The 25121-nt window shown below is 38.0% G+C and overlaps 1 long non-coding RNA gene across 1 annotated transcript; it reads right to left on the reverse strand.

Moving 5' to 3' along the window:
* Nucleotides 1–8579: 8579 nt before the first annotated feature.
* Nucleotides 8580–24211, reverse strand: LOC126249809 (uncharacterized). The gene is made up of 3 exons (XR_007545666.1): nucleotides 24046–24211; nucleotides 23873–23968; nucleotides 8580–8695 (listed from the first exon to the last, which is right to left on the reverse strand). It is a non-coding gene; the product is annotated as an uncharacterized LOC126249809 (long non-coding RNA).
* Between the last annotated feature and the right edge of the window lie 910 nt (nucleotides 24212–25121).

Raw genomic sequence — 25121 nt, forward strand, 5'->3', positions numbered from 1 at the left:
TATCAAACATTTATCTGAGAACAATGCAACAGCAGAACAACAACAGCAGAGAAACCCATTATGAGATTGAGCCTGCCAACATTCACCAGTTGCAGTACAGGACCTGACTGCTTCAACAGCAGTAGTACAACAGCCAGCAGCAGCAGTATCACCACCATCTGTAACAGCATCCAGTCCAGCAGAAAAAACTGGTGGAGAGCTGATCAGAAGAAGAGTGACACAAGCACCATCATCATCAGCAGCAGCATTCAAGAAGGAAGAACAGTCATCATCAGCAAAGACAGCAAGACCAACTCCAACAGAATCGAGAATACCAACACAAAGCTCTGTAGTGACAGCAGCTCATAGGGTGTATCTGAGACCTTGAAAGTCTTCAACTCCAAATGAGGATTTTGTGTGGTATCATTGCGGAATGGGAAAGGTTCCAATCAGTATGTAAGTAACACAGTCCATTCCAATAATTGTCGGTGTTACCAGCACAACAGCTTCACCTCCCCTGCAGAAAACTGCTCCTATTATACAAGTATGTCAAAGGAAATAAATCTCAGTCCCAATAATGGCAGCACCTCAACCGACCATGTCATTAATAATAAGCTCACAATTTTCCAAAAAAATATTCAAAGCCTGTTTTGCAAGTTTGACCAACTTATAATAAATATTGATGAATTGAGAGGTGCAAAATGTGCTCACATTCCCTGCCTAACAGAACACCATCTCACTGTTGGCATGGAAATTCTCAATATTCCAAACTATGTACACTCCTGGAAATTGAAATAAGAACACCGTGAATTCATTGTCCCAGGAAGGGGAAACTGTATTGACACATTCCTGGGGTCAGATACATCACATGATCACACTGACAGAACCACAGGCACATAGACACAGGCAACAGAGCATGCACAATGTCGGCACTAGTACAGTGTATATCCACCTTTCGCAGCAATGCAGGCTGCTATTCTCCCATGGAGACGATCGTAGAGATGCTGGATGTAGTCCTGTGGAACGGCTTGCCATGCCATTTCCACCTGGCACCTCAGTTGGACCAGCGTTCGTGCTGGACGTGCAGACCGCGTGAGACGACGCTTCATCCAGTCCCAAACATGCTCAATGGGGGACAGATCCGGAGATCTTGCTGGCCAGGGTAGTTGACTTACACCTTCTAGAGCACGTTGGGTGGCACGGGATACATGCGGACGTGCATTGTCCTGTTGGAACAGCAAGTTCCCTTGCCGGTCTAGGAATGGTAGAACGATGGGTTCGATGATGGTTTGGATGTACCGTGCACTATTCAGTGTCCCCTCGAGGATCACCAGTGGTGTACGGCCAGTGTAGGAGATCGCTCCCCACACCATGATGCCGGGTGTTGGCCCTGTGTGCCTCGGTCGTATGCAGTCCTGATTGTGGCGCTCACCTGCACGGCGCCAAACACGCATACGACCATCATTGGCACCAAGGCAGAAGTGACTCTCATCGCTGAAGACAACACGTCTTCATTCGTCCCTCCATTCACGCCTGTCGCGACACCACTGGAGGCGGGCTGCACGATGTTGGGGCGTGAGCAGAAGACGGCCTAACGGTGTGCGGGACCGTAGCCCAGCTTCATGGAGACGGTTGCGAATGGTCCTCGCCGATACCCCAGGAGCAACAGTGTCCCTAATTTGCTGGGAAGTGGCGGTGCGGTCCCATACGGCACTGCGTAGGATCCTACGGTCTTGGCGAGCATCCGTGCGTCGCTGCGGTCCGGTCCCAGGTCGACGGGCACGTGCACCTTCCGCCGACCACTGGCGACAACATCGATGTACTGTGGAGACCTCACGCCCCACGTGTTGAGCAATTCGGCGGTACGTCCACCCGGCCTCCCGCATGCCCACTATACGCCCTCGCTCAAAGTCCGTCAACTGCACATACGGTTCACGTCCACGCTGTCGCGGCATGCTACCAGTGTTAAAGACTGCGATGGAGCTCCGTATGCCACGGCAAACTGGCTGACACTGACGGCGGCGGTGCACAAATGCTGCGCAGCTAGCGCCATTCGACGGCCAACACCGCAGTTCCTGGTGTGTCCGCTGTGCCGTGCGTGTGATCATTGCTTGTACAGCCCTCTCGCAGTGTCCGGAGCAAGTATGGTGGGTCTGACACACCGGTGTCAATGTGTTCTTTTTTCCATTTCCAGGAGTGTATTAGCTACCTCATATTGTAGAAAACATATGAGCAGAGGTGGGGTCACTATTTATGTGAAAAAGAATGTGTCCTTTAACACAATAGATGTACAAAAATATTGGGTGGAGCAACATTTTGAGGTATGTGTTACTGAAATAGCAGAATATGGCAAGAAATTGGTAATTATAGCAGTATACAGGGCTCCATCATCTAACAAGGAAAAATAGGGACATTATAGTGAAAGGAGATTTTAATGTTGATTTCCTAGTAAATGTATTTTCTAAAGTAGAATTTGCAAATTTGATGCTTACCTACAATCTTGTCTCCACTGTCAGTTTTCCCACAAGAACTACTACCACTTCTAGCACTTTAATTGGACAATATCATTGTAGATATGAGTAGAGCTAATCATACCACAGTAGAAAAAGTCATAAATGGTCTCTCTGATCATGGTGGACAAATACTTGCCATTAACAACATTAATACACATCAGAGTAATGCTGATGAATGAGAAAAATAAACAAGAGTTCAAATTGTACCTTTGGGAGACTGACTGGAGGTATGTTTATTGTACAGGTGATGCTAATACAAAATAAAATTTATTTACTTATAAGATATCAGGTATATTTGAAAGTCTTCTAAAAAAGATCTATAGACTACAGGAGAGGCAATCAGGCAAAAAACCATGCTCACCAAGGGTATAAAAATATCATGCCCGAGAAAAAGAGAACTGTATATAATATTCAGAAAATCTAGTAATCCTCTCCAGCATAACTATTATAAGGCATACTGTAAAATTTTAACAAAAGTAATCAGTAAATCAAAGAGTATGTGCATGACTTCTGAAGTTAGCTGTTCAAATAATAAAATCAGAACAATTTGGAATATAACAAAAAGGGAAACAGGAACTTCACCATCTGACAATGTAAGAACTGCTGTCCTAAAAATTAATGATTTGAAATTAGTCGATAGTAAACAGATACCAGAGACATTTAACAACCACTGTTTAACTGTCATTTCTCAAATAGATTTTGGTGGTGACCTAAGTGAAGCTGCAGATAATCTGAAACTTAACCTCCTTTAAATTTCTAATGGTATAAATGTATCACCCATAACTGTCAATAGAATAAAAACAAATATATTAAAAGATCCTCAGGTATAGATAACATCTTCAGCATGCTGTTAAAATCCTGCAGTAATGAAGTAAGTGTAGTATTTGCTCACATTTGCAACACATCTCTTTGTGATGGAGTAATTCATGAGAGGATGAAATATGTCACTGAGAGACCTCTTTACAAATCAGGCAATGCTAGAGGTGTCACGAATTATCATTCTGTCTCTCTGTTAAAAACATTTTCAAAGGTTCTTGAAAAAACAGTGTATAACAGAATGTATAACAGAACTGTGACCCACCTAGATAAGCATAATATTATGATCCATAGACAATTTGCTTTTCCAAAAGGGGTTTCAACAGAGAAAACCATATACTCACTCATAAATTATATCTTGGAGTCTATTAACAGTAAGAAGTCACCAGATGGTGTCTTCTGTGACCTTTCCAAGACTTTTGAGTCTGTAAACCACAAGATACTCTTAGAGAAGGCCTATCAATATGGAATCAGAAGACCCATAGGTAATTGGTTAAAATCATATCTTGAAGACAGGAAACAAAAGGTGGTCCTGCATGGCTGCAAGAATGCATCTCTTAATATAGTGGCTTCTGAATGGAGCAAAATACAGCATGGGGTTCCCAAGGATCTGACCTTTGGCCCTTGCCTGTTTTTAATATATGTTAATGATCTACCCCTGTCCATTACTGAAAAATGTGAATTCACAGTGTTTGCTGATGATACAAGTATTGCGGTAGAAAATATGTCCACTACTGATTTAGAGCCTGATGTTAATGAAATACTCAGAAAAGTTACAGCTTGGTTTACAATTAATTCTCTTTCAGTTAATAGTTAAAAAAACTAATTGTATTCTGTTCCACACTAAAAATAAAAATCCAGAAAATGTAGTCATTGCACATGACAACCAGGTACTAGAACAGGTACACTACACTAAATTCCTAAGTGTTCATATTGACAGTAGGCTCAGCTGGAAACATCATATGTCCCTGATTCTAAAAGGCTGTCATCAGCAACTTTTGCTTTAAGAATCATCACTCATCTTCGGGACACCATCATTTAAAAATCAGCTTATTTGGGTATTTTCACTCATTAATGAGTTGTGACATGATCTTTTGGGGTAATTCATCAGTCTCAAAAAAATCCTAACAATTCAGAAGAGAGCACTCAGAATTATGTGTGGGGTTTCTCCATGAACCTCATGTAGAAACTCTTCACACAGTTCAGTACACTGACAACAACAAGTGAGTACATATACTCTCTGGTGAATTCTGTCATTAAAAACTATGTTCAGTATGAAACAAATTGTTCATACCACAACTATAATACTAGATGTAAAGATGATCTCTATTTTGAATTAAAAAGTTGTCACTCATACAGAAGGGAGTAAAGTATGCTGCTATTAAGATTTTTAATGGACTGCGTAATAATATTAAATGTACAAGAGAAAATGAAGTGCTATTCAGATATATGTTAAAGAAATACCTGCTTGACCAGCTACTCTACTCCTTAGATGATTTCTTCTCCAGAAATAATTAAAAGTTCCCATATGCACTTTTAATGTACTTCTTGAATAAAAAGATATATCTTATTATTCTGTTATTAGATGAATGATGCAATATTATGTTAATGTTAGACAGTGGATTACAATACTAGATAAATGTTAGCTAGTAAATAAGAAAAATGTATACTTACTATTATTTATATTATTGTATTATGTTATCATTATTCTGTAGTATTAATTGTATTTGTATAACTGTATTGGCACGTTCCACATCCAAGTGAATTACTTGCATGTACGGATCCATGGAATACGTATACCAAATAAAATAAAAGTAATTACAACTCCAATTAATGGAATATGACTATTTCTGGTGAACATTGCAATATCCTTGACAATTTCCCATAGTGGCACCCCAGGTTTCACAGAGTTGAATGCTGCTGAATTTCAGTGATAACAGAAACTTTCTGCAAATTCATGTCCATGGCTATCAGTGTAGATATATACTGCAATGGTTTTATGTAATTTTGTTCTTATTTCTTGTAATATACACTTCTCATGAGTATAATTTTTTTCTCCACTTATTTGAATGGCTAATGTATTTACACCTTAATAAAGCCAATGTACCTGTTTTGGAATTTGCATGGCATATGCCTTCGCTATGTTTTGGGTGTCAAGAGTTTTTATGCCTAATATACACTGATGAATCAAAACACAATGACCACTGAATGCTGCCTGCTGGATTTGTGGAAACATGGTGTACTAAAGAGACAACTGGAAAACCACAATAGTGATGATTTGGGCTGCAAACAAGGAAATACACTGACATAAGTGGCTTTGACAAAGGGTGGATTGTTACGGCACAGCACCTAGGAGTGAGTGTATCTGAAATGTTAAAGTCAGTCAGCTGTTCACATGCTGCTGTCATAAGCATCTATAAAACTGGTTGAAGGATGATGAAATCGTGAGTAGGGGAGAGGGTGTTGGATCCATGTTTCATCATAGAATGTGAAGGTCAGAGCTTTGGTTGCTCTGTAAAACAGGATAGGCAGTGATCAGTAGCAGATGTGGTCATGGAGTACAATGTTGGTGCAGCAGACAACTCGTATATGTTTCCATCTTGACCCAACATCATTGTAAATTAAGATTGCAGTGCGAACGGGTTCACTGATCTTGGACCATGCATCATTGAAACTTTATCACTTTGTTGGATGAATCATGTTTCTTGTTCCACCAGGTCAGTTGTTATGTCTGGAAAACCTGTCATCCAGGAAAACAGCTGCTAGAAATATGCATTGCACCGTAGACACATGCTGGTCGGAGCAATATTATGTTATGGGGGACATGCATTTGGATTTCCAAGAAACCTGAAGTGATAAAAGAAGGCACCATTACAACTCTGGCCAACGTAAATATTACTGATGTCTTCCCCAACTTTGTAAATGAAACTGTAGCAAACTGGGACTGCAGTGTTTGAAGTAGTTCCAAAACTTTCAGACCACACTGGCTCAGATAGGGTGACATTTCTCTCTCTCTCTCTCTTTCCTATCATCTATCATCATATCTTCTTAAAGGCTGAATATTTCTGTGTTTTTTTTCTTTCCATTTCAAATGTATTTTTAATTTATTATTACCTCAATTGTAGTTATTAAAAACAGTAATTGCTGTTTGTATTACGTAATATGTTTTGTCATCAACATGAAATGCTATAAATGAACAACCTGTTACAAAATGTAAGACATCAGATCTCTAAATGAGCAGTAAATCAATCTTCCCCAATGACAATGGTATCTTCAAATAGCATAACTGTCCAATTCACAAAGCCGGACTCATGCTGCTGTGGTTTAATGAGAATGATAGTGGTTCACATTTGATGTCTGAGCCACTGAATTTTCCTCATCTGTACCAAATGGAACATATTTGGAATCCTATTAGCCACTAATTCCATTCCCACAAACCACTGGCCCATAATTCATGGGAAATGCATAATATCTGCATTGATGTCTAGTTCCAAATGCATCCAGAAACCTATGAAGGCCCTGTCAAACCCATGCCTTGCTGAGTCACAGCTGTATTACGTTCCAGTAGGGGACATGTGCACTATTAAACAGGTGGTCATAATCTTCTGTCCCATCAGTGCATATGCACACTGTCTCATATAAAATCCTTATGCATACATGTGAAACACACTTTAACAACTTTTCAAACATTACATTCTACGTATTTATAACATCGAAGCCCCATTGCAAGGTTTTCACTACAGTATTTCATCACCAAAATTTTTGCTCCAACCTGAAGACCAGTAACCTTACTACAGTGCATTCACATGAAGAATTAGCACATGAATCCAGGGTTACCTTCACAGAGTTTAATCGATATACTCATTTTCTCTGAGGATGACACTTTTGCCCCTCCGTTCTTGTCTATTGAACCTATCATTAAAAGAAAAGGAGTTTACCTGTATGGGGATTTTGCTATAAATGACAGGTTTGCTGCATCAGTTACCCATTCTGTCAAGCATTTACATGCACACACACACACACACAAACACATACACAACCACAGAGAGAGAGAGAGAGAGAGAGAGAGAGAGAGAGAGAGAGAGAGAGAGAGAGAGAGAGTTCAAGGAAAACAAGAGGGTTTAATACTATTTTCTTTCAATCAAATTACATTTATGCAGCAAGTTTTGGGTGCAAAAGATGCCACATGTACCATGTTTCCAACACTCATCCTGAATTCTCTGGTTCCAATAGTTCTGCCCTTCATTAGATCTAGAAGAAACACTCTCTGTTTACAGAAAACTGTCCATAGGACACCTATCTGACTGATTAACCTCATAAAACCAGAGTTACAACAACTTATGGGGGAATCCATTTCAGAAAAATGAAATCTAATTGATGAGATCAAGTTCATCCATTTAAGTTCTTAAAGCAGTTTACCAATGGATCCTGAAGGTCAGTCTTGTATCTTGTGTGCACTGATGAGATGACGTTTGGTGTAAGCTTTAGTAACTCTCTCGGAATACACCTCCATGATTTATTTGTTAAGCCAGTTAATCTGTACAATAAAATACCACAGAGTGTCTCATTTCAGTATATTTGTTTGTGATCATGGAACACCTCACTGTTTTATCTGACAGCCTGGTGTGATAAAATGGCTGTCGTATGGCTGATATAATACTATGTTAATGTGGCAGTCTTTTTGCCATGGTGATATGAAAGACTCATATTTTCATTTTCATCATGATCAAACCTGTGGCAGGTATACCCAGTGATGGGTAATTGCACACCTATGGCTTTTGAAATTCTGTGTCTGGCTTCCTTTCTTGTTGATTCGACTATCAGATACAGAAAGGAGGCAAAGTCTTCTTTACATTTTGTTCTGCGTGTTTCCATATTTTAAAGTTTTGAGTAGTGTGTTTTTATGGGTGGGCTGTTAATTACTGCAGGATTTTCTTAGCATAGAAATCTAACTGACTGAGGACACCAATCAGGCTTACTTGTTTACCAGATGAATGCTTGTTAACCTGGTATGCAGATTCAGTCTGGGTCTTGATTACCTTCCTGTCTCATAAGCTACCACACTGCACATTAGCAGCTCAAGACTTCTTTTTGAGAAAAAAAAACAGATGTGTCTTAAAAGTTATAACTGATGTAAAACCTAATATATATGACAACGTTTCCTTCAAATAAGACTGACTAATACGAACTAACTTGAGAAGAGAAACAGAGTTTATTTGTAAGTATTACATTTATCACAAAATGTCACTTATAAAATCCATTTAATTTACACTGTATCATACATAGACAATAAAATTTCATTCTGTCTTCCACTCTGTATTTTTATTGTACATATCTTCTCTGTACAGCTTCATTTCTCGTTTTACACAGGCCTCATAACGTCGAACCTGAAACATAATTACTAGTTTAAATACAACTAAAAAATGTTTTTCTGAACTAAGAGCATCATATAATATACATAATTATGGTAGAAAGCTCCTGGTCAAATGTAAACACACACACACACACACACACACACACACACACACACACACACATCTGTTTTCCCACAGGAGGCAGGAGGCAGAAGGCAGCAAGAGGGGTTCAGGGGTGGGTAGCTAGTGGCTCACAGAGAGGCAGCCTGCATTTTGATTAGGAATGCAAGAGCGAGAGGTGGTAAATGTACACGCTAGACATGTGGGAATGGTTGTTGGAGAGGATGGGGTGCAATGCGCAATTTAGGTGTCATGCAACATAAACTGGGAGGAGGTGATATGGCAGGGAAATGGGAAACTGTTGGGCTGCGGGTGTTGAGACAGTGGGTTAACAGAGATTGAGGCCAGGATAGCTGCAACAGCAGAGTAAGTGTTGCAAGAATAACTCCCATCTGTTTAGCTTAAGAAAGCTGGTGGTGGAGGGAAGGATTCAGATGGCTTGTGTTGTGAAGCAGCCATTGCAGTCAAGAATGTTGTGCCCAGCTACACGTTATGCCACTGGGTGGTCAACTTTGTTCTTGGCCACTATTTGGCAGTGGCCATTCATTCTGATGGACAGTTGGTTTATTGTCACAGTGACGTAACGAGCTGCACAGTCATTGCAGCAGACTGGCTGCTTACATCTCCGTTGGGGTAGGATACATATGTGACAGGACTAGAGTATGATGTGGTGGGTGGTTTGGGTCTTCCACAGCGAGATGATCCAAGGTTTTGGCAATGGGTGTGACATAGGGATAAACTAGGGTGTTGGGTAGGTTGGGTGGGTGACAGAACACTACTTTAGGAAGGGTGGGAAGCATCATGAGTAGGCTATCCCTCATTTCACAGAATGTGATAGATAAAATGCTCTAGTGAAAGATAAGGTGCAGTTATTCCAGTCATGCAGTCATGGATGATAATGGGTGATAAGGGAGCAATCTTCTGTTGCTGATTCTTTTGGATGGTGGCAGAATGAAGGGTGTAGTAAGATATGGCACAGAAATCTGTTGTTGGGCTAGGTTTGGGGGTGGGAGGGCTATTGTCTGTCTGTGAAGGCCCTTGTGATACCTTCAGCATACTGGGGAAGGAGTTCTTGTCACTACAGATACGCCACCACTAGGTGGCCAGGCTGTATTGGAGATGTGAATGGACTCAAGGGATAAGTTCTTGGATGGGATTAAGAATTTCAGTGGGGATTGGAGGTTATGTCAGACTACTGGGATGCGATCACTATGGCAGAGTTTGTAAGTGACAGAGTCAGACAACTGACTGTAAGATTGGTATACAACATACTGCCAGCAATCCTTCCAACCCAAACCAACCTGCTCCCAACACTAAACATTGCTTCTCCCAGTTCATACCACCATCTAATTAACCCTCCACCCTACCACCTAACAAGCCCCTAGTCATCTTCCAGAAGTTCCTTACCTCCAATTTGCCCACCTCACCCTTCTCTTCCTAAGAACACTAACCTTTCAGAAGAAGATGGGGTAGCCATAAAGACTGTAATATGGATGTCAAAGCAAATATATTACAAGGAAAAGATAGTCATATCAGATAACAAAATAAAGATAATATGGGATATAGTGAAGGAGACTGGTAGAACCAGACATGAAGAGGAACAAATAGCATTAAGAGTAAATGATACATTGGTGACAGATGTGTATAGTGTTGCAGAACTTTTTAACAAACATTTTATAACTGTTACTGAAAAGATGGGGTTGTCAGGTTCGGTAGATGCTGCTATGGATTACCTTAGACCAGACATTTCAAGTAACTTCCATAATATGAATTTGACCCTCACTACCACAACAGAAATAATGTCCATCATAAAATCTTTAAAATCAAAAACATCTAGTGGGTATGATGAAATATCAACAAAGTTAATTAAAGAATGTGATTCTGAGCTAAGTAACTTATTAAGCTATCTGTGTAACCAGTCGTTTATTAGTGGAATATTTCCTGAATGGCTGAAATATGCTGAAGTTAAGCCACTGTTTAAGAATGGAGATAAAGAAATAGCATCAAATATCCGTCCAATTTCACTGTTGCCAGCATTCTCAAAAATTTTCGAAAAAGTAATGTACAGTCGTCTTTATAACCATCTTATCTCAAATAACATACTGTCAAAGTCACAGTTTGGATTTCTAAAAGGATCTGATATTGAGAAGGCTATCTACACTTACAGTGAAAATGTGCTTAATTCATTAGACAAAAAATTGCAGGCAACTGGTATATTTTGTGATCTGTCAAAGGCATTTGACTGTGTAAATCACAATATCCTTTTAAGTAAACTAGAATATTATAGTATAACAGGAAATGCTGCAAAATGGTTCAAATCTTATATCTCTGGCAGGAAACAAAGGGTGTTATTAGGAAAGAGACATGTATCAAACTATCAGGCATCATGCAACTGGGAACTAATTACATGTGGGGTCCCACAAGGTTCCATTTTGGGGCCCTTACTTTTTCTTGTGTATATCAATGACCTTTCATCAGCAACATTACCAGATGCCAAGTTTGTTTTGTTTGCTGATGATACAAACATTGCAATAAATAGCAAATCAAGTGTAGTCTTAGAAAGATCAGCCAATAAAATATTTGTGGACATTAATCACTGGTTCCTAGCCAATTCTTTGTCACTAAACTTTGAAAAAACACTCTACATTCAGTTCAGAACTTGTAAGGGGTGTCCCAAGAGAATATGTCTAACATACGATGACAAGAAGACAGAAGAAGTGGACAGTGTTAAATTCTTGGGAATACAGCTTGATAATAAATTCAACTGGGAGGAGCACACCACAGAACTGCTGAAGCGTCTTAACAAATCTCTGTTTGCAATGCGAATTTTGTCAGACATAGGGGATATAAAAATGAAAAAGCTGCCATACTATGCTTACTTTCATTCCATAATGTCATATGGGATTAGTTTTTGGGGTAATTCATCAAGCCAAGCTAAAGTTTTCCGGGCACAAAAACGTGCAGTAAGAGTTGTATGTGGTGTGAACTCAAGAACATCCTGCAGAAGCCTGTTTAGGGAACTAGGGATACTAACTACTGCTTCCCAATATATTTATTCCTTAATGAAATTTGTCATTAAAAATATATCACTTTTTCAAACCAACAGCTCAATTCATGGAATCAATACTAGAAATAAGAATAATCTTCACAAGGATTTAAAGTCACTTAGTCTTGTACAAAAAGGTGTGCATTATTCAGGAACACACATTTTCAATAACTTGCCAGCAGCCATAAAAAGCTTAACAACCAATGAAATTCAGTTTAAGAGAAGCCTAAAGGATTTATTGGTGGCCAGCTCCTTCTACTCCATTGATGAATTTCTTAGTAAAACCAACTGATTTGTATATAAGTACAACATAACTTCTGCAAAATTTCAGTGCAGTAATGTGTTCATTGAAAATGTGTGTGTGTGTGTGTGTGTGTGTGTGTGTGTGTGTGTGTGTGTGTGTTAGTATAATCTAACTTCTGCACCATTTCAGTGCAGTAATGTGTTCATTGTAAATAAGTATTACAGTAGTTGTATTACCTTATAAATAAATAAAAAACATTTTTATTTTAATTTCAGTGCATTAGTATTTGTAAAATGACTCTTAGTGTTCATTAAAAAATGACGATCATTCCACTTGGGACCTGTGGAATGGTACATTAGCTTATTTGTTTTAGTTGTAAATATTTGTCATGTATTGTTGTTTTTCTGACATGTTCCACATCCTGGAGGACCTCCTCACTACGGATCAATTGGAATGAAAGTAAATCTAATCTAATCTAATCTAATAAACAACCTCAAAACATATCCTGATATAATGCTCATTCCAGAGAAACGTTCCACCACTGTCTTGATAAATCATATTTATTACCTGACAGAAGGCTTCTGAAAATTGTATGACTCCTCCATCTATAAACTCTGTCATAGTGATCCCATTCTAGAAGTTTAACATGACCTCCAATCCCTAATGAAATTCTTAGGTCCACACCATAACCTCTCCTAAGTTGATCTTTGTGCTCATCCCAAATGACACCCCAAACACCCTCTTTCTATATGCTCTCCCCAAAGTCCATAAACCCAACAATCCTGGGTACCTCATAGTGGCTGGTTATTGTACTGCTACTGACAGAATTTCTGCTCCTGTTGACCAACACGTCCGACCCACCACCTGAAACCTAGCCTCTCACTCCGTAGATACTAACCACTTTCCTCACAGAATATCCACCATCTTCACCACTTTACCTTGTGTATCCCTAACCATTACTGTTGGTGGCAGCTCCCTATAAACCAACACCCCTCATGCACATGACCTTGTTGCTGTTGACAATTACCCCTCCCAGTCCTTCTGACTCCAAACCCACTATCTCATTCCTCATACAACTTATCAACTATATTATGACACAAAACTACTATCTATTTTGAGAGAAGGTATATACACAAATTTGCAGCACAGCCATGGGGACCTGCATGACATCTTCCTATGCCAACATTTTTATGGGCCATCCAGAGGAAACTTTCCTAGCATCTGAAACTCCCAAACTCCTTGTCCGGTTCATGTTCATTGCTGATACCTTCATGACCTGAACTCAGAGCCAAAACAGCCTATCCTCATTTTATCATATCCTTAACACCTTTTCTCCCACCTGTTTCAACTGTTCCTCCTCAACCCAATGTGCCACTTCCCTAGTCATTGACCTTCACCTCTCAGATGGCTCTATACACATCTCTGTTCCCATTAAACCCACTAACCACCAGCAGTATCTACATTTTGATATCTGTCATCCATTTCACACCAAAAAATTCCTCACATACTGCCTGACCATCTGTGGACAGTGTATCTGCAGTAATGAAAACTCCCTTTTCCAGTATGCTGAAGGTTTCACAGGGGCCTTCACTAATGGGAATTAACCCTCCGCCACCCAGTCTACAAAGAAGTTTCATGTGCTGTATTTTTAACTGCCACTAATACTGCCACCACCCCCAAGAATCAGCTGCCAATTATTACTCCCTCGATCACTCATTATCACCAGGGAATGGAACAATTGAACCATATCTTTTACCAGGGGTTTGGTTACCTACTGCCATGCTGTGAAATGTGGGACATCCTTGCCAAGATCCTTCCCACTTTTCCTAAAGTAGTGTTCCATCACCTATCCTACCTTCACAGCTTTTCCGAGTCCATCCTTATGTCACTCCCACTCCCAAGTCCTTGCCACAGGGATCTTATTCCTGTGGAAGACCTGGATGCAAGACCTGCCCAAAACACTCCCCTAGCACTTCCCACTCCAGTCCTGTCAAAGAATTATCTTACTTCATTAGAGGCAGGGCCATCTGCAAAAGCAACCATGTGATATGCAAACTCTACTACAATCACTGCACAACTATTTATGCCAGTATGACAACCAACCAGCTGTCCAGCAGAATGAATGGTCACCATAAAATTGTGACCATGAACAAAGTTGACTAGCCAGTGGCACAACATGCAAAGGGGTACAACATGCTCATATTCAACGGCTGATTCAAAATCGGGGCTATACGGGTCCTTCCCTCCACCACCAGCTTTTCTGAACTTCACAGATGGGCATTACCCTTGCAACACTGCCTATGTTCCTGTACCCTCATGGCCTCTATCTATGTTAAATCACTTAACAGTTTCCCCTTCCACTCTTCTGTTACCACTTGCCAATTCATGTCTCCATATCACCTTTATCCAGTGATACTCCCCACCAGCTCTGACTTCCATGCTCACACGCCTTGCCTGTGTGTGTGTGTGTGTGTGTGTGTGTGTGTGTGTGTGTGTGTGTGTGTGTGTGTGTGTACTCTAGCTAGAGAGAGGCTTTATTGCAAAAGCCAGCAAGATTTATTTCTCATTGAGACTGCCTGTCAACCGCTCATTGCTTTTGATTTTTAACGTATGGTCTCATTTAGATCTGAAGTGTTTAGTGTCGACATAACATTCATGCATTTGTATTGACACACGAAGCAAACTTCAGAGCAACTAAAAAAGTGCATAATATTATATATTGAAACACATATAGTAAATCAATTTAAAAATATATTATAAGGCTTAACATGTACTGGAAGATCCAAGAATATTCACATAAAATATACAGTACGATATTAGCAATAAACTAAATTAATGTAAAGTAACCTAAAAACACAAATAATATGGCTACAATAATGAGTTAGTATAAAATATTCAATAAATAAAGTGAAGACAAATGTCACTTTCTATGCACATTAAAATGTTGTATTCTCCCATATGCAGTTTTATGTCTTGTTAGAGATATCTTTTAAAACTGTGGCAACTTCTTACACTGAAATTAATCATTTTATTCAATATTTACAACTCTCTACATTATCCACACTCAACAGTGTTTTGTTTCCTATCTCCTCTGATCATCTCTACATGCAACTGAACTGTAATTGTCATACAGGATAAGTTTCTAGTTTGCGCTCTGAATTAAGACAGTTGCTTACAGACTAGAAACCTATGCCCAAGTATTGATCACTGCAGTACAACATGCTTATCTCTTTAAATAATCCAGAATGTCACAAGGAAGTAGATGCATTATGTTTACCTGAGTACCATTTAAATACAGGGATCTGCATTTTAAACACAGAGGATTATAAATTAGCAGCCCATTTCTCTAGAAAAAGCATGAATGAAGGAGGAGCTGTCATGTATGTCAAAAATTATATAGCGATCAGAACTATTGAAACTACCAGTTTCTGCTTAGGTCAACAACTGGAATCCTTTACTTGTGAACTGCTGCTACTGGGAAAGTCATTTAGAATTGACACAGTATGTAGAACCCAACTGAGAAACTTTCACATATTCTTAGAAAAACTTGAGTCATTATTATGCTATGCCGCCTAGTAGACAAAAGAAATCTGGTAAAAGTCTGTGGAGATTTCGTACTGATTTTTTGAAAGATCAGATAATGTAAACAGTTTTGAATTTTTTGTTAACACTTATTAGAATTATTCTTTTGTTAATGTTCCCACCAACATTACATATAAAAGCAATATACTAATAAATAATGGATTTGATTACAATGAAGTGTTATCATGGAAAACAGAATAATTAATGAAAAGACAACAGAAAATCTTAACACAGCCTTGCTGCAAGTTATCTGAGGAGATATGTATAATAGGACACATGTCAATTCCAAATTTAGACTATTTAACAGCTAATTTCTCAAGAAAATAATAAAGTACAGCACTAATAAGACATAAGAGAGCACTATATTACATAAGTAATAAAAAGTATCATGACCAAGGAAACTGGATTGGTTAAGACAAATAGAGAACTATGATTGATGAAATATTATGAGAAATACTTTGATGACTTAAGGAAACCTCAAAAAATATCTGATATTAATAATTCAGATAATAAATTTAAATCTATGTGGACAATAGTTAAAAGAGAAACTAGAAAATCATGTATGGAATATGAGGACTTCATTATTAAAGAAAACATCAAATAATAAATGATAGCAGCCAGGAGGCTAAATTATTTAATAATCAGTTCTTAGAAGTATCTCAGAAGATTGACATGAACAGCTCAAGAGATAAAGCAACAGAATATGTGGAAAAAGCAATGCAACATGCATACAGGTAAATCATAATTACTCCATGCTCTAGCAAAGAAATTAAGAATGTAATTAACTCCGTGAAACTGCAAAATTCCCATGGAGTGTCTCCTGTCTAAAGCAAAGTACTAAAATTATCTTCTTTTCATGTATGCAATGTATTCAGTCACATGCACAGTACATCATTATTATAAGGGACATTTCTAGGTGGAATGAAAAATGTTTTTCTCAGATCTCTTTACAAGAAAGATAGATTGATAAATATGAATAATGATTGAGCAGTCTCACTAGTTACCTCTTATTCAGAGGTATTGCAAAAAATTATGTTTGTAAGAAGCATAACGTACCTCTCTCAAAATAATATAGTTAGTCAGTCTTAGTTTGTATTTTAAAAGGATCAGTCAGATATTATTAGTTCCTGAGTGGCCTCATGACTTACATCTTTTTCAAAGGCGCTGAAAAATATTATATTTGTAAGAACCATAATGCACCCATCACTATGTGATTTCTTAGTCAGTCTCCATGTTTCCAAAGAAACTCTCCACACAACACGCTACTTTTCAATTCACAAATCAGGTTGGACAAAATATTGCAAACTGCTATATTCTTTGACTTGTCAAAAACATTTGATTGTGCTGTACACAGGTTTCTCTCACAGAAGCTCAAATATTATAGTGTCAGACACATTCCTGGTAACTGGTTTCATCCTGTCTCATGAAAATGATGCAGAAGGTTGCATTAAAAAACTCAGTGAATGTGCACAATAAAACATCATCTTCAGAATGATAAATAATCTCTACACATTTGGCACAGAGATCAATATTGGGTTGACACTCATTATGTACAAATGGTCTTTCATCATTTATCCAAGAAACAGAAACAGTTCTCTTTTCTGAGAAGGTAAAATATAGAAAGCTGGAACCACACCACCTGCTAAGATTGCACTGCTGCTAATAATTAATGTTATTTCTTTGTTCATTTTTGCTCAAATATCTGTATAGTGCATATGTAGTGTGTGTGTACCTGGACCTATCAGTTAATACTTACATGTCACGTGGATTATATTGTGTAATAAATTGTAATCATGTGGAAGGAGTCTTTTACATTCACATCACAAATTAATTTGTAAACATAGTCACTTGCTGAACATTTATAAGTGTTTTTTTGTTTAAAAAATATGCAGATGTGAGTTAATAATTCCTACCTAACACGTTTTACACATTACCATAATACAAATTCTTCTACAGAATAGAAAGAATTGTCAAGGAATTTTGAACTTTCCATCTTATTTACTCCATTTGTTTCCAAATTTTAGTTTGCTGTCTGCCTGACATTTTATACCATTGGGTAAGTTGGCAAATTTTGTTGTTGTAGCATTGTGCACTACTTGCTGTACAAAAGACAACCTTAATGTTGAATAAGGAATGTCATTTTTCCTTCTGGTATTGTAGGTATAGACGTCATTGTTCCTTTTGAATTGCACGTTTTCAATCAAAGGAGACTTTCTACATCTACATCTACATCCATACTTTCAAGCCACCTGACGGTGTGTGGCGGAGGGTTCCTTGAGTACCTCTATAGGTTCTCCCTTCTATTCCAGTCTCGTATTGTTCGTGGAAAGAAGGATTGTTGGTATGCCTCTGTATGGGCTCTAATCTCTCTGATTTTATCCTCATGGTCTCTTCGAGAGATATACGTAGGAGGGAGCAATATACTGCATGACTCCTCGGTGAAGGTATGTTCTCGAAACTTCAACAAAAGCCCGTACCAAGCTACTGAGCGTCTCTCCTGCAGAGTCTTCCACTGGAGTTTATCTATTATCTCCGTAACGCTTTTGCAATTACTAAATGATCCTGTAACGAAGCGTGTTGCTCTCCATTGGATCTTCTCTATCTCTTCTATCAACCCTATCTGGTACAGAGCAGTATTCAAGCAGTGGGCAAACAAACGTACTGTAACCTACTTCCTTTGTTTTCGGATTGCATTTCCTTAGGATTCTTCTAATGAATCTTAGTCTGGCATCTGCTTTACCGGCGATCAACTTTATATGATCATTCCATTTTAAATCACTCCTAATGTGTACTCCCAGATAATTTATGGAATTAACTGCTTCTAGTTGCTGACCTGCTATATTGTAGCTAAATGATAAGGGATCATTCTTTCTGTTTATTCGTAGCACATTACACTTGTCTACATTGAGATTTAATTGACATTCCCTGCACCATGCATCAATTCGCTGCAGATCCTCCTGCATTTCAGTACAATTATCCATTGTCACAACCTCTTGACATACCACAGCATCATCCGTAAAAAGCCTCAGTGAACTTCCAATGTCATCCACAAGGTCATTTATATATATTGTGAACATCAACGGTCCTACGACACTCCCCTGTGGCACATCTGAAATCACTCTTACTTCGGTAGACTTCTCTCCATTGAGAATGACATGCTGTGTTCTGTTATCTAGGAACTCTTCAATCCAATCACACAATTGGTCTGATAGTCCATATGCTCTTACTTTGTTCATTAAACGACTGTGGGGAACTGTATTGAATGCCTTGCGGAAGTCAAGAAACACGGCATCTACCTGGGAACACTTGTCTATGGCCCTCTGAGTCTCATGGATGAATAGTGTGAGCTGGGTTTCACACGATTGTCTTTTTTGAAACCCATGCTGATTCCTACAGAGTAGATTTATAGTCTCCAGAAAAGTCATTATACTCGAACATAATACGTGTTCCAAAATTCTACAACTGATCAACGTTAGAGATATAGGTCTATAGTTCTGCACATCTGTTCGATGTCCCTTCTTGAAAACAGGGATGACCTGAGCCCTTTTCCAATCCTTTGGAATGCTACGCTCTTCTAGAGACATACGGTACACCGCTGCAAGAAGGGGGGCAAGTTCCTTTGCGTACTCTGTGTAAAATCGAACTGGTATCCCATCAGGTCTAGAGGCCTTTCCTCTTTTGAGCAATTTTAATTGTTTCTCTATCCCTCTGTCGCCTACTTCAATATCTACCATTTTGTCATCTGTGCAACAATCTAGAGAAGGAACTACAGTGCAGTCTTCCTCTGTGAAACAGCTTTCTTTCTGAAAGATGAGTTACCCCAGAACATTATTAAATATGACATTATTTAATAAAAATATGCAAAATATGTCACTTACAGACTTCTGTCTCCCAAGATTTGCAATAATTCTAAGTGTAAATGTGGCTGAACTAAGATGTTTTAGGAGTTCCAAAACCAGTTTAAATTCCTGTCAATATGGATACCTAAGAATTTTGATGTTTCCATCCTTATTTAGTATTTCCTCATCACATGTTACACATAGTGGTGTAGTACCACCAGATGTGCAGAACTGAATATGTAGTGTCTTTTTAAAATTGAGGGTGAGGCAATTAATAGGAAACAAGTCAATGATACTTTTAAGAACACTGTTAATCCCTTCTTCTGTTTCTGTGTGAATGTTTAGATGATTAGAATGCTAGTGTCATCCACAAAAAGAACTAATTCTGTTTTTAGTATGTTAGACAGAAGGTGGCTTACATGCAGGCTGAATTACTAGGTACAACATTCTGCATTCGTGTAGGTAGATATGATATAATTTATTGGTTGGCTATACCAGCTATCCCATAAAACATTAATTAGACTTTGCCTCACTTAGAATTATTAGTCAGACTACTGCTTTCAATATGATGATCCTATTAATGTATCTAGTTTTAATGGAAACCAGGTTAATTAAAAGATATCATGAACTGAACTTATTACTACACTATGCAATAGCAGATTTTGAGTGTGCTAATATGTTTTTTTTGACACATTGACACTATTCATTAGATACACTGTCATCAAACTTTATAGTATTGTGTTTTGGTTTTTCTGAAGCTAATTAACTTACCAGATAAGTAATGATAAATTCTAGAAAACGTAGATTTCTTACTCCAGATTTAGCGACTAAGCTAGAGAATAATAAAGGAACACCAATCAACAGTAGCAATATTGCAAACAGCAATAATGATAAGCACACTCCTGCTGATGTGGTTACCATCCAGACAAAGCCCACTGTCATCTCTGACTGACATTCACAACTAATGAATCATTAACTTCCTACAAGATAAACAGATCACCATAATTGTACCCATTGATGCAATATAAATAAAAGTAACCATTTAAGTATGAAACAAACAAATGCAGTGCTGGTATAATTTATTCACTTCCTTTCCTTCACTGTGTAATAGTTCAACTTGCAATATCATACTTCCCATTCCCTTCACTTGCTGTATGCGGTAGTAGCAAGTTTGACTCTACACATTGTACAAACTGATCCTCAGTACTCCTTCTTCTTGAACAAGGAATACAATTTGATAAATGTGAGAAGTCTCTGTTCTTTAATGTATGCTTTTTCAAGACTTTATTAACAAGGGAAATGTGCTTTTCCCTTTTATTAATTGTTATTATAATCACCAAATGATGTGCAGGGAACTGTTTATATATCTTGACAGTTTTCTGGATGTTGCTAGAATTATTTGTGTACCATCCTGTTGCTCGAATATGAAAAAGTGAAACCCAGATAGTTCTCAATAAAAGTTTGTTAAGAATCTGATGCTACAGTTTGTTACTAAACTTGGTGTACCATGGATACATGCTACTCAGTAGAAAGAGTCATAATATACACAGAAAAACACACACACACACACACACACACACACACACACACACACACACACACACACACACACACACATACACATGCACAAACTTGCTTATGTTTACACATTTTACAGTGAAGGATGACTGACCGACTAGAGGAGTGAGAACACAGATTCACTTGAGATATACTAAAATAATGTACAATTTATCAGGATGTGACATTAGTAACATATTATCATCTTGTTTCTATAGAAACACAGGGTTACAATCACTCAAAAAAACTAATAAAGGTCTAAAATTGAATCAAAAACAGAAGGTATAGAGGATAATCATTTCAGTTTATTTACAGAACTGATATGTGTGTAAGAACTGAGATAGTCATACAGGCAAGAGAACATATGTAGATCCTTATGCTGGAAAATGGGTAAGAGGAAAAAAGGTTGCTCAGGGAGTATTTAAGGAAGAATGTAATATTATGACTCTGTCACTGAAATGTGTCCCAGTCATTTGAATAACTACTTGACAGGCATGAATGGCACACCAATTAGAGCTTTATACTAGTGTGTTTATATAAGAATGAATGTGCTGTTATTTTAAGGACAAAGTTTTCATCATATTTCTCTCAAGATTTGCCGTATATTCTAAAGCATGATGTCCTTCATCTTCCGAAGGTAAAATTTAAAAAAGGGAGAAAAATGTTATTTAATCATTTCAGTACTGACAATTGCCTTGCTTCTTTGAATACCGGTACACTGATTCTCATCAGATCACTGAAGTTAAACAGTGTCATGCTTAATCAGTACTTAGATGGGCAACTGCCAGTGTATGTCACTTGCTTTTGGCTGCTTGCCTTGTGGCAAAGGGGTGATGTTTTAAAGCCCGTGATCAAGAGTCATTGGGCCAATGTCCTGAATTAAACTCCCAAATCTCTCTGCAGTGTCTCAGGTAGAGAGGGCATGTGACACTGTTGATGGTGATAAAACTGACAGAGATGGGTGCTAAGCTTGGTAGCCCCCTAGGTGCTCTTCAAGAGATGTGGGCTATATGCTGATACTTGGTTTCATCCTGTCCCTTTGTTTATCATCATCCAACACAAACATGACTCCACACTACACACAACCATCACAGTCACCTTTACTTATCAGATATACTTAAGCACACAACTCTCACACTTTGCAAAGGAAAAGTGCTATTTTGCACGTAGGGAAAACAAAAAGCCTTTTCAGTTATGTGGTTGAACCTGCCCTTCGGCATCTCCCAACCAACAATGCCATATGACTTCCTTTTATTTCAGTATTTACACAAACTAAAACAAGAAAGGAAGATGCAAAGGAGTCAGTTTGAATGAACTCAGAAGCACATATCTACAATTTAAGACTGAAACCCATTTAAATACAGTAGATGCCCGTTAATGAATTGTGCCCCCATGTTTCTGCTTTGCAAAAAATTTTGACAAACAGCTACTTAAAGAAAAAAACAAAGAAATGAAGACTGAGAGACATTGAAAGCAATATTATTGTAGAATATCACTCGTGTTGCCAGTTATATATGCACATGAGCTCTGGTGAAGCAAATCCCCATTAGTACAATTAGATTAGTTGTACCTAGTAAAACATCTCTTAAAATTCACTTCAATAATTACTTTCCTTATGGAAGCATCCATAAACTCAGATTTGATTAACTCTTTGACTGTTAAGACAGTCTATTTTGTTCAGGCAAACACTGCTTCATTTCATTACTGTGGATTTATGCTACTTGCCACCAAAAAAAGCTAAGTGTTTTCGCAATAAGTGACAGTTAATACCACAAATACAAGAACCAAAAAGGCAATAGAGGAGCACAGCAACTGAAATGTGTAATTTTAATTCTAGAGCCACCACACTATACTTTGCACTGATGTACAGGTAACTTAGTATGCAAAATTCATTCAGTCCTCCCACAAGGGACATCACACTAAAAATACAGCTGGATCACTTTCAGTAAATATTCTTTAGTGACATGAATCTGTTCACCGTGTATTGAGGGAAATACTTTCACAATTTCTACACACATTATTTTACTATCCAAGTTATAAAATAATATGTAAAGATTTTCTGCTAACACATACTAATTTAATACTTCAGGTTACATGTTAAACAGAAAATCCTGTTTGTTATGTAAAATATTTCGCTATAGGACTACATAAGATGAGTTTGAGGAAAAAAGTTTTTAATAGTTATAACTACACTTATCCAGACCTAATTCTGTCACATGCTGTCTGATTCCAGTACGATTTATACATCTCGCCAAATAGTCCAATATAGCCACATGTGTTAATATTAGAGTAATAATAGCACGTTTACTTCCAAAATTGTCATCAAGCTTGGAGCTGTAGGCCTACATCTTTTACATATAACATTCATAATTATTTACACACTTGCTGTTCATTCAGTGAACTGTTTTTACATTTATTTTTCAGTTTTCTGTAATTAATCACAGAATTATTACTTCCACTGCTAACTTTACAATGGCGGTTTGATAAATAGTGGCGATTTTCTTTGGCTTTATTGAAATAAAGGAGCTAACCCTCCTAATCTCAATTTTTTATATGTCGTTTCAGTCAGAACAAGTAAGATACACATTAATAGACTGTTAGAGCTAGAAATAATTAAAAATTAAAGCGTTCAAATAACAGAGTAATTTGGAAGAAGTTGTGAGCATTTGAAACAGGACGACAGTATTAGCCTTCTAGGTAGCCGTCTTGTTAACGGCGCAATCAGCGGTAGGACTATTACAGTCGTTACGAGCAAAATGTCCCGTAACGGAATGAAAGTGTATCATGAATAAAACGCTACATGTTATGGCTATAATATTTACCTCTCTAAGTTTCAACTCGGCTCTTTCATTCGTATGGATACATTGTCTGAAGCATTTCTCCGTAATCTTCAGGTATGCATTGAGCAACTGCTGAAACTGTGAAAAGCGCGTAAGGTGCTTAGGAACGCAAGAAATAAGATAAGTCGTAGTAATAACATGTCAGTGGTACTTACAGAATCATCATTGTTTCTAGTCGTCATTCTGAACAGCAACAAGCTAATGATACTCGATCCACATATATCCGGCGATTATTTCGCCGACCTCTCCCAAGTAATTTCGTGCTGGTATACACATAACAACCGACTTATTGCGCCAAAGATAATACTCTCTGACAAATTCTTATTCTGGACTATCGTTTTTAACCTCTTCGAACAAATAAGCAAACTTTCATAGATCAGGAAGCAACATAATTTCATAACTCACTTCAGTCGTACAAAAATATAGGCTATTTAATGGTAACTGGGGAGTTTACGCTTCCTATCTTACAAAGGAAAGTATTTTGCTATTTTACTACTGTCGTTGTCAGTGACACAAAACAAAGTCCTTGAAAGGCGTATCTACACAAGAAAGGTTGCTTTAAATTTTGAAATTAACTGAGTTAGAGACAGCGTTGCGAGACGCTTTCTCCTGTGAACTGATTTGAACTTTTTTGTTTCATTTCTGACTGTCTACATAAGCACTAGTGCAACACCCGACGACTCGCACTGTTCTGTGTCTGAGATAAGGCTCGATACTTTCACTGGACTGTTATCCGTACTTATTTTTATTTGACTCTGGTGTCTGTAACCTTTTCGCCTCTTTCAGTTGTAAATTTTCATTGGTCGTAGCTCTTGGCAGTGTAATCCAATGCCATAGTGTTGATTCTATTGTTGAAATACTCTACATAAGTCTTATGAAATTGTAAATTCTTCCTGTTTTGATATATTTTTTTATTGTGTTACATGCACAGAATACTCTGTTGTTATCAAGTGTAGTTTCTTAATGAATATTGTATCTTCTGGTCCATATTTACGCCCTTGACATCGTCTGAAACTTCTTGTTCTTAGAAGTTGTATCGTTCTGATACATACATGAAATTGAAGTTCCTTTTGTTCAAAATGGTTCAAATGGCTCTGAGCACTATGGGACTTAACATCTGAGGTCATCAGTCCCGTAGAACTTAGAACTACTTAAACCTAACTAACCTAAGGACAGCACACGCATCCATGCCCGAGGCAGGATTCGAACCTGCGACAGTAGTAGTCTCGCG

The sequence above is a fragment of the Schistocerca nitens genome, chromosome 3, assembly GCF_023898315.1.
Source record: "Schistocerca nitens isolate TAMUIC-IGC-003100 chromosome 3, iqSchNite1.1, whole genome shotgun sequence".
Lineage (NCBI taxonomy): Eukaryota > Metazoa > Arthropoda > Insecta > Orthoptera > Acrididae > Schistocerca > Schistocerca nitens.